General features: G+C 46.8%; 1 non-coding gene across 1 annotated transcript; it reads right to left on the bottom strand.

Annotated features, from left to right (window-relative positions):
* Positions 1-7,818: 7,818 nt before the first annotated feature.
* LOC142586456 (U2 spliceosomal RNA) lies at positions 7,819-8,006 on the bottom strand. The gene has a single exon (XR_012829227.1). It is a non-coding gene; the product is annotated as a U2 spliceosomal RNA (small nuclear RNA).
* Between the last annotated feature and the right edge of the window lie 6,318 nt (positions 8,007-14,324).

The raw sequence follows: 14,324 nt of genomic DNA, 5'->3' as shown, positions 1-14,324 counted from the left end.
TATTTTAGAGGCAACAACACAACTCAAGTGTTGTTTACATTCTGCAGCAGTGATGCACGCACAACCACGCTTTTCATAATTTGGCATAATGTAGCAGTTTTTCATCAACTTTCCGTTTCTTTAGCAGAGTGCATAGTTTTATGCTAGTAGTATGAAGTATGCGATAGTACATTGAGTATATACATAGCTTCATACGTCTTCATCAGAATCTAAGCAGTGCTCGCCAACTGTGACTCCAAGCATGCTCTATTGTGTGTTCTCACAATCATGTAGGCATCAGTGGGCTACAGTCGAATTCAAACGCACGAAACTAAAAACCAAATATAACAGGAGTTGTCTTCTCATGTATGCGCAAAAAGAACAGCCTGTGTCACCGTTATGTAATATTAGCAGCAATGCTTATTTCGCATTGTCGCCTAATAGTGAGAAATATTGTTGTGAACTACTTCGTGGTATTGCCTAAAAATTTTTGATTTGCACCTAATGCATTTAGTAGAGTCCTGAACATGCGCAAGAAAATGTTCCTATCCTAGTAATTGCCCAACAGGTTTCTTGAAGATGATGAAATAATGATAATAATATGGTATACTGTTGGAACTTCAGACGCTCCTCTTGTACCCTTTCATAAGGGGAAATTTTTGTATTGCGAAGTATTATAACATGGGAGTTATAGCAACTTGGCGCTCCCATGCTAGTCCTGCTCTGCTATATACGGAATGCAAGGTGCTGCAATATGTCAACAATGACAAAAATGCTGTCAAGGCTAAAGCTAAAGAGGTTAGAATGTATAAAGCAGTGCAAAAACGAATGCATTCTGAGGGGCAGAGAAATGAAGACTATGTAAGCACTCCTTTGTCTGCGTTTTTCCATGCTGCTTTGAAGCTTTCGACATTTCAACCATGAGTACGCGTGCCAGCCTGCCCAACTTTTGGTGCAATTGGATGCTAAAGCGGTGTCAGAACGTCGTCCTTCAACATTTCAACTGGACGAATCTACCGCACCACTGATGTAGCGGTAGAGCATCTGCCTCGTATGTGGGAGACACTGAGTCAAAATCCTTGAAACCGTAGAAAACCATCTGTTCCTTTCCAATTGTTTGACATCTTCCCTGGCCTGGTCTTCAGCTTTTTGTGGGGGTTGTTCACATCTCGTAACCGGGTGCCATTGAGGATTTCATGCAGGGTGTCTGCGCCTTTTTTCCAAGCATAGATGGTATTGTTGACGAACATCCGCTACTGCGGCTGTGGCAGGCAACTGCTGCCACTGGGTACGTATCGGTAGAATAGTTACAAGTGTGCTCCTTGCCTAGTGCTCAGTCATTATGACCTCAATGCTTAGAAAGGAGTGTTTTTTCTAAATTCGAAGGCGTCCCCATGCAAAATTTTCGCCATAGGTGGCGGGCAACCCACTTTTTTGTTCTCGCAAGCGTTTTGAAAGCAATTCAGAGCACAGGTTGCTTTGTCAAGCGTATCACCCCTGAAGAAAGCCGAACACCAGGCTGTGGTATGCTTGTGTCCACTTTAACCAGTGGGTACGCGGCAGTAGTAGTAATCGAACCTACAACCACTCGCAGCCGAAGCGGGCACTCTACAAGAAGGGCAATTGAAAGAATACGCACTACATGTGAAGCAATGGCAGCCGCCGACAAACTGTAAGTTGATTCACTCACAAAAGTACTAAGGCAAGAAATTCTTGTTGGGAAACTTTCGTCCGTGTTATATTGTTCTTATCCTATGTGAATGATTATACCAGCAGCAAAAGTTCGTATGCATGTTCGGCTATGTTTTCTACTCAGGCGCTCCTGGCCACAGTGCAAGGGCAAATTAAGCGCCTAAACCACCTTTTTACTGTTCAGTAAATTTTCCCATCCGTAGATGGCTTGGTGGAAGCAGTCCCACTTTTAGCCTCTTTTGCTTGAGCTCGTACATCCCACACCACTTGCTGAAATAGGTTGAGCCGCAAAAACTTGGATACTTCACAGGATGCATTCAAGCCGAAATATTGCTAATGTCGCATGGCACTATAGTTTGACCACCCAAATTCTCTCTAAATTATCATTGAAATGTGTTCTATTGTTGATTTGCCAACAATATATAGTCAAATGTACCAATGCATGTAAACAAATTGAACAGTATCATGACTTCAGATTTGACAACGTTCTAGTACAGGTTTAAGCTCTTAGGTGCCTACAGCGTTTCTTGAAGTTTTTGACAAATTAGGCATATTTAGCTCCGGTATAGTGCCCATGTGTTAAGTGAACGCTTCATGAAGGCATCTAGGGCTGGAATAGTGTAATGATTCCATTCAATTCTTCGCTGTATGGTACATTTTAAAGCTAGCATTCTGCATATGGTATCATGATTGGCTGTCCATGCGCAGTGGATGATAAGAATTAAGGAGGAATATCTACATTATGTCAACCCTGTTGATAACGTGCAGTATACGTTTTGTGGAACTAGTACACACACTAGGTATTCTAAGCTTTAAGTGCCTTGTTGTACGGCTCATGCCCTAAACACCGGTGTCTAATCCAGTGAGTCAAAAATATCATCATCAAGAATGGCTCATGCCACCTTAACCAAGCAAAGATGCAAGCGCTGAATGTGAATGCAGAAACAAAAGAAAGAATGTGAACTGATAGTAGTAGTCTGCCACAAACGAACAAATAAACAGAGAACCAAAGAACCTTTAAGGAGTGTACTATGGGCTGGGATGTGTCCTCCAGGAGGTCGACCTAGAGTGCCATACGTTTACCTCACACAGTGGCTCGTTATGCCTTGTAACAAGTTTGGCCCGTCCGATCGTATACCTTAATGCATTATGTTTGACCTGGAAAAGTCATACGCATTCCGTTGCAGACAAACTTTCCCAAATGCACCTCGTTGCACAGAATACATGAAATCACAAGTCCTCGACAGTCCATTCCTGAGCCACACTAACACTCATAAAATGTACATCACGTTTGTCAGCCTTCGAAATAGCAAAAGTTCCGATATCGATAATTTTCAGATTCGCCCAGCTAAGAATGTTCTAGACCTAATCTGGCCTGTCTTAGAGCACGTGTACAATCTTTCATTAGCGAATGGTATATTTTCTCGGTGCAGCAAATAGCGAAGTTAACACCACTTTTTCAATCTGGCGACAGAAACGAGCTCTCAAATTGTAGGCCAATATCGATCCTGTCTATTTTTTTCTAAATGTCTCGAGAAATTGGTTAATACTAGAGTAACCTGCTTTTGTAAAAAGAACGATGTAATTACAGATTACCAGTATGGTTTCAGAAAAGGTCGTTCAACAGAAATAGCTTTACTGATGAAAACGAGACAATTTTGCGAGGCTTTCAAGACAATTTAGTTACTCTCGGTGTCTTTATGGATTTTTCGAAGGCTTGGGCACCCTTAATCACAATACTTTACTAACAAAACTCGACATTTATGACTTTAGGGGAACTTTCCTGAACTTAATAAGAAGTTATTTGCAGTACAGGTATCAGACCGTTGTCGTTGGTAACAACTGTTCAAAAAATTTGCCTATATTCGCTGGCGTTCTTCAAGGAAGCATACTAGGACCACTATTGTTTAACCTGTATATAAATGAAATAAGTAATATCAATACCGGCGACAAGTTTGTTATCTATGCCGACGACACTAGTTTATTCATAACTTCTAAGGACGTGAAAGAATTGCTGTGTTGCTAATGATACACTAGCCAAAAGGCGTGCTTTTTCAGCCAAAAAGAAAACGCATAGTATTGATGGACATCTAAGAATAGGTACTTCTTCCATAGACATATTACCATCTGTTAAAAGCTCAGGTGTCATATTCCATGAGAATATGCTGTGGAATTACCATGTTAACATTATTGCTAACAAACTTGCACGAGTTGTTGGAATACTAATAAGATTACGCTTCCTTTTACCATTAGGAGCGAAGCTTCTACATTATAATACTCTTTTTGATCTCAAGTTAACTATTGTCTCCTCGTATAGGGCCAAACGACTATCAATAACATCAATATTCTATATATATTGCAAAAGAAAGCCATCCGTGCAATTTCAAACTCTTCATGCGATGCACATATTGATCCTTTTTTTTTTGTAAATCACATATAGCACCGATAAAATGGGTGTACAATATAATTTTGCTAAAACGGTTTTTAACAGAAAGAAAAGGTAGCACTAACTTTTCCGAGCACTTGTCAAGGCTAACCTTAATACAAGCAGTTTCCGTACACGTCAAAGAAAACTTGGTATATTCTGCAGTCAAGAACTAACTACGGGAATAAAATGCTGCGCCATGAACTACCATCCCTACTTAACTCTCTTCATTATACGCCATACTTATTATCACTTCAATTAGGTTGCCAAACTTCCCCACTCATATTGGCATTCACGTAAATGCTTAGTGCTTTTGTTTGTGTTTTGTTCTGATGTACACGCATTCTAAGCTGCAATTGCACAGTGACTTATTTAGTTTTGTATTTCTGTGAATGTTACCCGTAAATGAAAACGAGAAGAGAGGGGGTTACCCGAGGCTCCCGATTTTTATAAGTCATATAAGAAGCCAACAAACACTGACACGAAGGACAACATAGGGGGAATTACTTGTGCTTAATAAATTAAATAAAGAAACGATAAATTAATGGAAATTAAAGTGGACGAAAAAACAACTTGCCGCAGGTGGGAACTGAACCCACAACCTTCGCATTTCGCGTGCGGTGCTCTACCAATTGAGCTACCCCGGCGCTGGTTCCGCCTCCACTTTCCTGTGTATTTATGTGTACTAGTATAACCCTGGGAGTGTTAGCCAGCGCCACAGTAGGTGGGTTAGGTTCCCACCTGCGGCAAGTTGTTTTTTTCATCCACTTTTTTTCCATTAATTTATCGTTTCTTTATTTCATTTAGTAAGCACAAGTAATTTCCCCTATGTTGTCCTTCGTGTCAGTGTTTGATGGCTTCTTATGATATGACTAATAAAAATCGGGACCCTCGGTTAACTCCCTCTCTTCTGGTTGATTGCATAACGAGGGTCTCAAATCCGGTAACATTGATGCCTTCAGGTAGCATGTGTGGGTTTATTGACCAGTTGCCTTCACCCAAAAAGATCACGTTCTCGTGACGCCTGCGGCAAAAAGGACGTTCCGCGTCCGCAGTCGAGGTCTGTGACTGGTGGCGCTGGCTAACACTCCCAGGGTTCTCCTAGTTCACATAAATACCCAAGAAAGTGGATGGGAAAACAGCGCCGCGGTATCTCAATTGGTAGAGCTTCACACGCGAAATGCGAAGGTTGTGCGTTCGGTTCCCACCTGCGGCAAGTTGTTTTTTCATCCACTTTAATATCCAATAATTTACTATTTCTTTATTTCATTTATCAATCACAAGTAATTTCCCCTATGTTGACCTTCGTGTCAGAGTTTGTTGGCTCCGTAAATGAAAAGTGATTCATGCTGTCTGCATTTTGTTGTTTTCCTGTTCCTGTTTCTCGTAACTTGTATGACAATTACAATTTCTGCATTCATGTCAATTTTGCGTCGCAGTGCGAAAGTAACTTTGTGTAAATAGTACCATTTATTCACACATTGTTTATATTTATATTGTTTTTCGAATACATCTGTTCATCTTGTATTTATGCACACACTGATACGTGATGCTAAAGGAACTAATAAGGGACACAGACTTAGTCAAGCCAATTTTATGGCTTTTTGTCTGTGCCCCTGTCATCTGTACATGGTATTGATACAAAAAATAAAGTTCAACTTCAAATGGCTGGTTTGATTTACTGAACTTTCTCCCTCGTTCCAATAAACAGTTGTTACATATTTCCTATTTCATAAAGACACTTAAACTACTGTTGTCTTCTGTGGGGTACGACTTCTGCAACAAACATTAAGAAGTTGTACATAATACAAAAGAAAGCAGTTCGTGCTATATGTAACAAACCATACGATTTCCGATCTGCCTCCTTATTTCCAGAGCTTGAAATTTTGAAAATTACAAATCTTATGGAATACCGTCTGGCAACTGCCTATAAAAAGGTGCAAAAAAATATAAGCCTTAGACAGTCAATATAACAACTCAAGAAACGTAAAGCTCTTTACGCAACCCAATTTCCAAAATACTGGTACACACCTCACTCACGTACCCATTATGGCATGCAAATGCTGTGTTCTAGGCTACCTAGGCTACTCAATCAAGTGATGAATAATGAAATTTATCTACTGTTGTGTTTTCTAGTTAATCTTTATACCTTTTTACACGCCTCTGAAAGATTCAGCTGTGTCTTTGTTTATGTTTAAACTACGCCTGATTCAAATATGATTCAAATATGTCTTTCTTCATTGACTAAATGATCAATGTTTTTATATTTATAGAATCGCTAATTTTTGTAGTGATTACGAATATGTTGCTCCACCTTGCTGCTCGGATGTTTCTGGGTTCTTGGGACCATTCAAGCTGCCGTGAGGAACTTTCTTGCCCACTTGACCACCACAACACTGTATTGCACTTGTTTTGTGGAAATAAACATTATTTCACTCGTAAAGGCGAAAGAGATCAGAAAATGCGTGCTGACTATGGCCATACGGCTGCAAGAATGAATACCCATCAGACGGTGCGTCGGATACTCAAGTCGTCGGTAAAAGAGCTCTGGAAATATCTGTTGATAGAAGAGTTGTTGGATGCTTGAAGGGGCTTGGTTTTTTTTGGCCCGCCGCCAGTCTTGTCCCATGGCACCAACGAGGCTGACCTCTGTCCATGTGTTCATGAGAAATTGTTGTTCGGCGATCCTATCAGAAGCATAGAACTGGCGGCTTTCGTATGGCAAGAGTGACCGGCAGCCATCAGCGACTGCCTATACGGCAGGTTTTGCTGCTAGCTGCAAGTGGAACAGCACTGAGATCCGCTTGCACCGAATATGTTGTGATACCAGCAATATGCATCGCAACGAGGGCCAGAACAGGAGCTGGACCTGGAAAGGAATCGGGAACGGAAATCATGGTGGCACTGACAATGGTGGGGCAAGCACCGTAGTGCCGCCACGGGACAATCATTTGCTAAAGGCGAGACTACTAATCTTCGAGCTGGCAACGGTCGTTGTTGCGACAGTACCTCTTTTTAAATAGTCAGCGATACGGTCAGGCTCCTCGGCAAGAATTTCTTGGGATATGTCGTCTGGCGTGGTAAAGAAGGCGACCACCAGATTCTGCGACAGGCACTGAAGGAACAGTTTATACAGCGGGGCTCTCTTTGGGTTCACCTTGCAATAACTAAGAAGCCGCCGCACACGACGTAGAAGTTCTGATGGTCTACGAGTTACTCTTCGTTAAGGAACTGCTGGAGGCGCCTGTGCACAGACATGGTTTTCAGCACCGTCGTTTTGAAGGGGTAATAGGGGGGTGATGTCGCGGTGTGCGTCCATACCACCTTGGAACTTCTCAGCCACCTCTGCAGATTGCGATGAGACTGCGTAGATGAACACGCAATGCGAAGTAATGCACTCAAGGTCGAAGATGAACTCCACCTGAGTAAACGAGGCTGCAGTATTGTGTGGCCAGGAGAACGGCAGGTGGATCGGAATCGTGGTGAGGCCCTCTGCGCTGGTCGCCGGACGCTCGTCGTGGCCTCGTCCAGGACGAAGTGCTCGCCGTACAATCACGTCCTAATTACCACGTCATATGGACCGAGGTTAAGTCCACTACAAGAATGTGCAAGTCAGCGAGCGAAAGACCATAGAACGTTTCGGATTGTTGGCAGGAGCAGAAGCTATTTGCCTGTTATCCTTCAAAGTTTTGGGTTTGGTGAATTTTCTATAGGGTGTGCAATAACCGTGGGACAATGCCGAAGATAATGTAATCCCGGCTCTACACCTGGCGGAGGTGAAGCAGGCTTCAAGGAATCCTCCAAATTCCAAAATTAAGTGTGATATCTTGCGTCTGAATAGAAGGGTATCGGATGATAATCTGATTAGAACAGATAACTTGCTCTTACCCGCCTCGGCCACGTCTGAGCTCGCACCGCCCGCTTTGTCGGTGTTCCAAGCACTTGCGTATCTACTTTGCTTCCTCTCTCCCCAGGTGGCGGCCCCGTCGAAAAGACATGCGTGTCTAGTTTCCCCTGATTCGTCGCGGCGGCGGCCCATCGTCCACACAAATGTATACTAAAAGGACAGCAAATTAGTTTTTACCTGTGTTCAAAATTTGGTGTCACCTATGTGCTGTGTGGTAAAAGCGTCACTGATTATTTCTCACCTCGCAGCTCGCGGCGCACGGCACGAGACACATGCGCCATAGAGCGCCATATATAAAAGGCGATCGGCAAAGATGACGATGGCTGCTAGAAACCATTCTTCCACAGACACTTGGGTCAGCGGACTCACGACCAACTGAGCACTTTAAGCTGCTTGCCCCGTATGCACCTGCTGCTGCTCTATAAGAAACGTTGCATAAGAAACATCAAGTGTGCCACTTGACACTGGATTACCACTGAAAACTTTAAAACATATTGAATTCTGTATATTGACACGGGTACTTGTTTGTCTTTATCGGGCGACACGTTTCACCACCTAACAAATGTTATCGTACAGCGTAGGACGCACCTGCATGTATCGGAATTTTCTGGAATGTTATCTATGCTTCCATCCGCTGTCTGTGACCAAACCTTGTGTAGTCTGATCGCGTATGGCGCGACGCGAATAATGTGGAACTTTGGAGAAGGCACGCGGGTCCCAGCGATTACTCGGGAACATTCGACGACTGATGTATAAAAGCGGACGCGCTTGACCCGCTGATCAGGTTTTCGACGATCGCCGACCGTGTTCACCGCTATCGCTGTGCTATAAGTGTAGCCTGTTTTTCTGGGCACAGGTTCCCCCATTAAAAGTTACGTTCGTCTTTTACAGTATTGCTACTTTGTTGTTCAACGTCACCACCACGTGACACCAGGTGGAGGAGCTTCTCGTTCATGTACCGGACGCCGCTGACAAGCCGTGATCCAAGCCCGGACCGCAAAGAGAACACCAACGTAGTCCCGGACCATCGAGCAAGCCACCGTGTTTACCAGCTGCCCCCGGAGCACGGACTTCTTCCTGAGAAGACCAAGAAGATTTTGCCCAAGGGAACCCCACTAGCAGCCCCAGCGTCCCCCATCGTGCTGCAGCAGCACAGGGAGCCTCCGAGGTTCTGCAGTACAACATTCGAGGACCCGGAAACCTGGTTTAAGACGTATGAGAGGTTCGCTGCGTTTACTAACTGGAACAGCGACGACCAACTGCGACATGTCTTCTTCGCACTGGAAGACGCTGCCAGGACGTGGTTTGAGAACCTAGAAGCCACCTTAATGACCAGGCACCTTTTCCGAAGCGGCTTCCTGCAGACATTCACAAGCGTCGTACGGCGAGAACGAGCCCAAGCACTCCTAGAAACCCGAGTGCAGCTGCCTAATGACACCACCGTGATTTTTACAGAAGAAATGAGCCGCCTATACCGCCACGCCGAACCGGAATTGTCTGAGGAAAAGAAAGTACGCCTACTGATGCGTGGTGTAAAGGAGGAACTTTTCACCGGAATGGTACGAAGCCCACCGAAGACTGTCGACGAATTTCATCGTGAGGCCACTAGCATCGAGAAGACACTGGAAATGTGGAACCGGCAATTCAACCGCCGCACGAACTCGACAAGCTACGCCGGAGTTCTGTCACTCGCCACCGACGATCAGCGCGAGACTACCCGAGCGGTCGTGCGGGAGGAGCTACAGAAGCTGTTCCCGTCATCACAGCCTCAAGTGACTTCGATTGCCGTCGCCGTACGTGAGGAGCTCGAACAACTCGCAGTAGCCCCTGCATCGCCGCAGCCTCAGCCGCAAGCGATGACATACGCCGCTGTAGCCCGCGTCACGTTCCCCCGCCACGCCCACGGCAAGGCCCAGTGACGACACAGTTCTGTCGTCCACCACCACCCCCGCCGCCAGCACGCCAACCAGTCACCCCACGCAGCATTCCAAGGAAGACTGACGTTTGGCGCGCCCCCGACCACCGTTCGCTTTGCTACCACTGCGGAGAAGCCGGGCACATCTACACATCTACACAGGAGCCGATTGCTCCATCATGAGTGGACCCATCACCGTGCAGTTGAAGAAAGCTAAAACTGCATGGGAAGGCTCTCAAATTCGAACCGCTGGAGGACCCCTTATTTAGCCGACTGGAATCTGCACGGCAAAAATTACCGTTCATGACCGGACTTACCCCAGGCAGCACACGAGAAAGGGTCCAACCATGGCCCAATGCTGGCAGAAATTGCTACCAATATTGGACCAATGTTGGCATATTGGCAAAGTGCAACCCAATCTAATGCTGGCCCAACGTTAAGGCCAACCAATTTTATGCCAATGCAGCAGCCATTGTGCTGCCAGCGTAGGACCAGCGTATAAGCCAAGATTGGACCAATGTTATGCCAATGCAACAGCCAGCGTAGGACCAGTGTTGAGCCATATCCATGCCATTATTAATGCCAGCTTTGAGCCAATGCCTTTTGCATGACGAATATTTTAGATACGCTGGCTGGCAAAAATGGTGGTGTACCATGCATGGAGTTAACATGGGAGAACATATTTCTGGTTCCTGCGCAGTGTGCCTGTGATCAGTGCGTTGGTTTTCAAAACACGTTGTTCAATCTCAGCAAATCATTGATCACTAAAAACCAACAAAGGAAAAATTGGCTTATTACGAGCCGATGTCCTCCAAAGAAAGCAAACTAGTAACCCATATTGGCAAATTCGTACGAAAGTCGGTCCAATGATTCCCGCCTTGTTGAACGGTAGTGCCAATATTGTTTACTGACTGTGTAACTTGGGCCAACGTTGGATCTCTATCAGAATGGCACAGACAATATTGTTTACTGGCTGTGTAATTTGGGCCAACGTTGGACCTCTTTCAGAATGGCACAGCCAATATTCCCGGCACGCTGTTGACCTTAGGCCATCATTAGGCCAAGATTCAGAATGGCACTGCCAATATTGGAGCCACGCTGTTAATCTTAGGCCGTCATTGGGCTAGGAAGTGCCAATATGGTTCCAACGTTAGCCCGACCTGACGTGCCGTCTGGGACCCTGCCACATTCGTTATCCTCCAACAGTGTTCGCGAGACGTCATTCTCGGCATGGACTTCCTGAACCAACACGGTGCAATCAGAGACCTGAAGTGAAAATCGATAACGTTGTCGGAAGATGAAGCGATACCGCCGGAGAGCTCTCGCAGTCACCACGCCTTGAGTGTGCACTAAGATCAAGTGAGCATCCCGCCGCGGTCCACCATTATTATTTCCCTCGGCACCGAAACACCCGCTGACGTAGAAGGCGTCATCGAGGGCGACCAAAATCTACTGCTCGACCATGAAATTTGCATCGCAAGAGGGATCGCTCGACTGCAACGGAGGCAAGGCGGAAGTTATACTAACCAACTTCAGCCAAGAGTTCAAGCACATCAACAAAGGCACGACAATCGCGTACATCGAGGAATTTGTGGAAACCAGCAATACCTTTGTTCTCTCGGATTCTGCCGCCTATACCGCGATGAGCATAGTCCCCGAACAAGACTTCGACGTGAATCCAAGTCTTCCTATGAGTAAGCAGCAACAGATCAGAAGTCTTCTCCGACGATACAAAGACTGCTGTTCGACGTCGAGGATTCGACAAACACCAGTTGCACAGCATCGCATAATAACCGAAGAGTGCGCTCGACCACTCCGCCACAGCCCTTACCGAGTTTGGCCGCGAGAACGCGAAGCTATAAGACAACAAGTCGACGAAATTCTGCGCGATGACATCATCCAGCCATCGAAAAGCCCGTGGGCATCTCCTGTTGTCCTGGTGAAGAAAAAGGACGGAACCCTACGCTTGTGTGTCGATTATCGTCGACTGGACAAAATCACGCAGAAGGAAGTGTACCCCTTCCACGGATAGATGACGCATTGGATCGGCTCTGCAACGCTAAATACTTCTCGTCGATGTACCTCAAGTCTGGCTACTGGCAAATAGAAGTCGACGAGAGAGATTGCGAAAAGAGCGCCTTCATCACGCCAGATGGCTTCTACGAGTTCAAGGTCATGCCTTTCGGACTGTGCTCGGGCCTGCAACGTTTCAGCGCGTCATAGACACGGTGTTGGCAGCGTTGAAGTGGCAGACGTGTCTAGTTTATTTGGATGACGTCGTCGTCTTCGCCGGAAATTTCTACGATCACCTTAGGCGGCTTGCAACAGTACTAGAGGCCATCAGGTCATCTGGGCTTACTCTGAAGCCGGAAAAGGGCCGCTTCGCTTACGACGAGCTTCTGTTTCTAGCCCACGTCATCAGCAAATCTGGAGTCCACCCCGACCCGCAGACAACAGCTGCCATTGCAAAATTCCCGCAGCCCATCGACAGGAAGGCAGTGCGTAGATTTCTTGGCATGTGTGCCTACTACAGGCGCTTTGTCAATGACTTTTCACGCATCGCGGAGACATCTAACCAAATGTGATGTCAAGTTCAAATGGGAAACGCCGCAAGCCGACGCATTTCAATAACTCAAACGACGCATGCAGGCGCCGCCGGTACTTGCACACTTCGACGAGGACGCAGATACCGAAATCCACACTGACGCCAGTAGCCTAGGCCTTGGTGCCGTCCTAGTCCAGAGGAAAGATGGACCTGAACGACTGAAAAGGAATGCCTCGCCATCATCTGGGCTGTAGAAAAATTCCGCCCTTACCTCTATTGCAGGCCATTCAAAGTCGTCAGCGACCATCACGCGTTGTGTTGACTAGGTAACTTAAAGGACCCTTCAGGACGGCTGACACGGTGCAGCCTCAGGCTGCAAGAATATGACGTCACCGTAATATAAAAGTCCGGAAGAAAACACTCTGACGCCGACTGCTTATCACGCGCCCCCATCGATCCCCCGCCGCAAGACGACGAGGATGACGATGCCTGCCTTTGAATAATATGCGAGGAAGACTTCACTAAAGAGCAACGAGCAGACCCGGACCTAAAAGGCCTCGTCGAGTATTTGGAAGGGAACACCGACGTTGTCCCTAGGGCATTTAGGCGCGGGCTGACTTTGTTCACGCTACAAAACAACCTGCCCGTGAAGAACTTCTCACCAGTCCGCGCCAGCTACCATCTAGTTGTACCGTGAGCGCTGCGTCCAGAAGTACTGCATGCCCCACACGACGATCCAACCGCTGGGCACCGCGGATTCTCCCGGACGCTGTCGAGGATACAGGAAAGACATTACTGACCGCGTCTGAATGCCGACTTCGTCGCCCGTTACGTCAACACATGCTGAGGCGGTCAGCGACGCAAGACACCACCGAAAAGGCTAGCAGGATTAACGCAGCCGATCGAACCTCCTTGCCGACCATACCAGCAGATTGGGATGAATTTGTTGGGGCCCTTTCTGACGTCAAGATCCGGGAATAAGTGGATCGTCGTGGTGACGGACTATCTCACCCGCTTCACTGAAACTAAAGCTCTACCAAAAGGCAGCCCACCCGAAGCGACGAAATTTTTTGTCGAGAACATCCTACTGCGACATGCTGCCCCAGAAGTCCTCATCACCGACAGAGGAACGGCTTTTACAGCAGAGCTCACCCAAGCCATTCTGCAATACTGCTAGACAAGCCACAGGAGGACGACTGCCTACCATCCGCAAACGAATGGCCTCACGGAGCACCGGAACAAGACCCTCGCCGACATGCTAGCAATGTACGTCGACGTCGAGCACAAGATGTGGGACGCGGTCCTGCCGTATGTAACCTTCGCTTTCAACACGGCGGTGCAAGAAACAACACAGACCACGCCGTTTAAGCTGGTTTACGGCAGGAACCCGACGACGACGCTCGACGCTATGCTGCCGCACGTCACTGACGAAGAGAATCTTGACGTCGCCACCCATCTGCAGCGTGCCGACGAAGCCCGACAGCTCGCCCACCTACCGATCAAGAACCAGCAGCCTACCGACAGCCGACACTACAACCTCCGACGACGCTTCGTCGAGTACCAGCCCGGCGACCGCGTTTGGGTATGTACCCGGTTACGCCGACGAGGACTGAGTGAAAAACTATTGCGACGCTATTTCGGACCCTACAAGGTCATCCGACGTATTGAGGTCGACTCTGAGGTCGTGCCAGACTGTATTTCGCGTTCACGGCGGCGCTGCGCACGATCTGAAGTGGTGCATGTGGTGCGCCTCAAACCATATTACGGACGCTGACAAGCTTTCGTTATTTTATTGTTTTCTTTGCTACGAGTGCTTTTCTTTATTACTTTTGTTTCTTTGCAGCATCGGGTTGATGCTTTT

This window comes from Dermacentor variabilis, chromosome 6 (genome assembly GCF_050947875.1).
Source record: "Dermacentor variabilis isolate Ectoservices chromosome 6, ASM5094787v1, whole genome shotgun sequence".
In the NCBI taxonomy this organism is placed as follows: domain Eukaryota; kingdom Metazoa; phylum Arthropoda; class Arachnida; order Ixodida; family Ixodidae; genus Dermacentor; species Dermacentor variabilis.
This window is presented reverse-complemented; position numbering and strand designations above follow the sequence as displayed.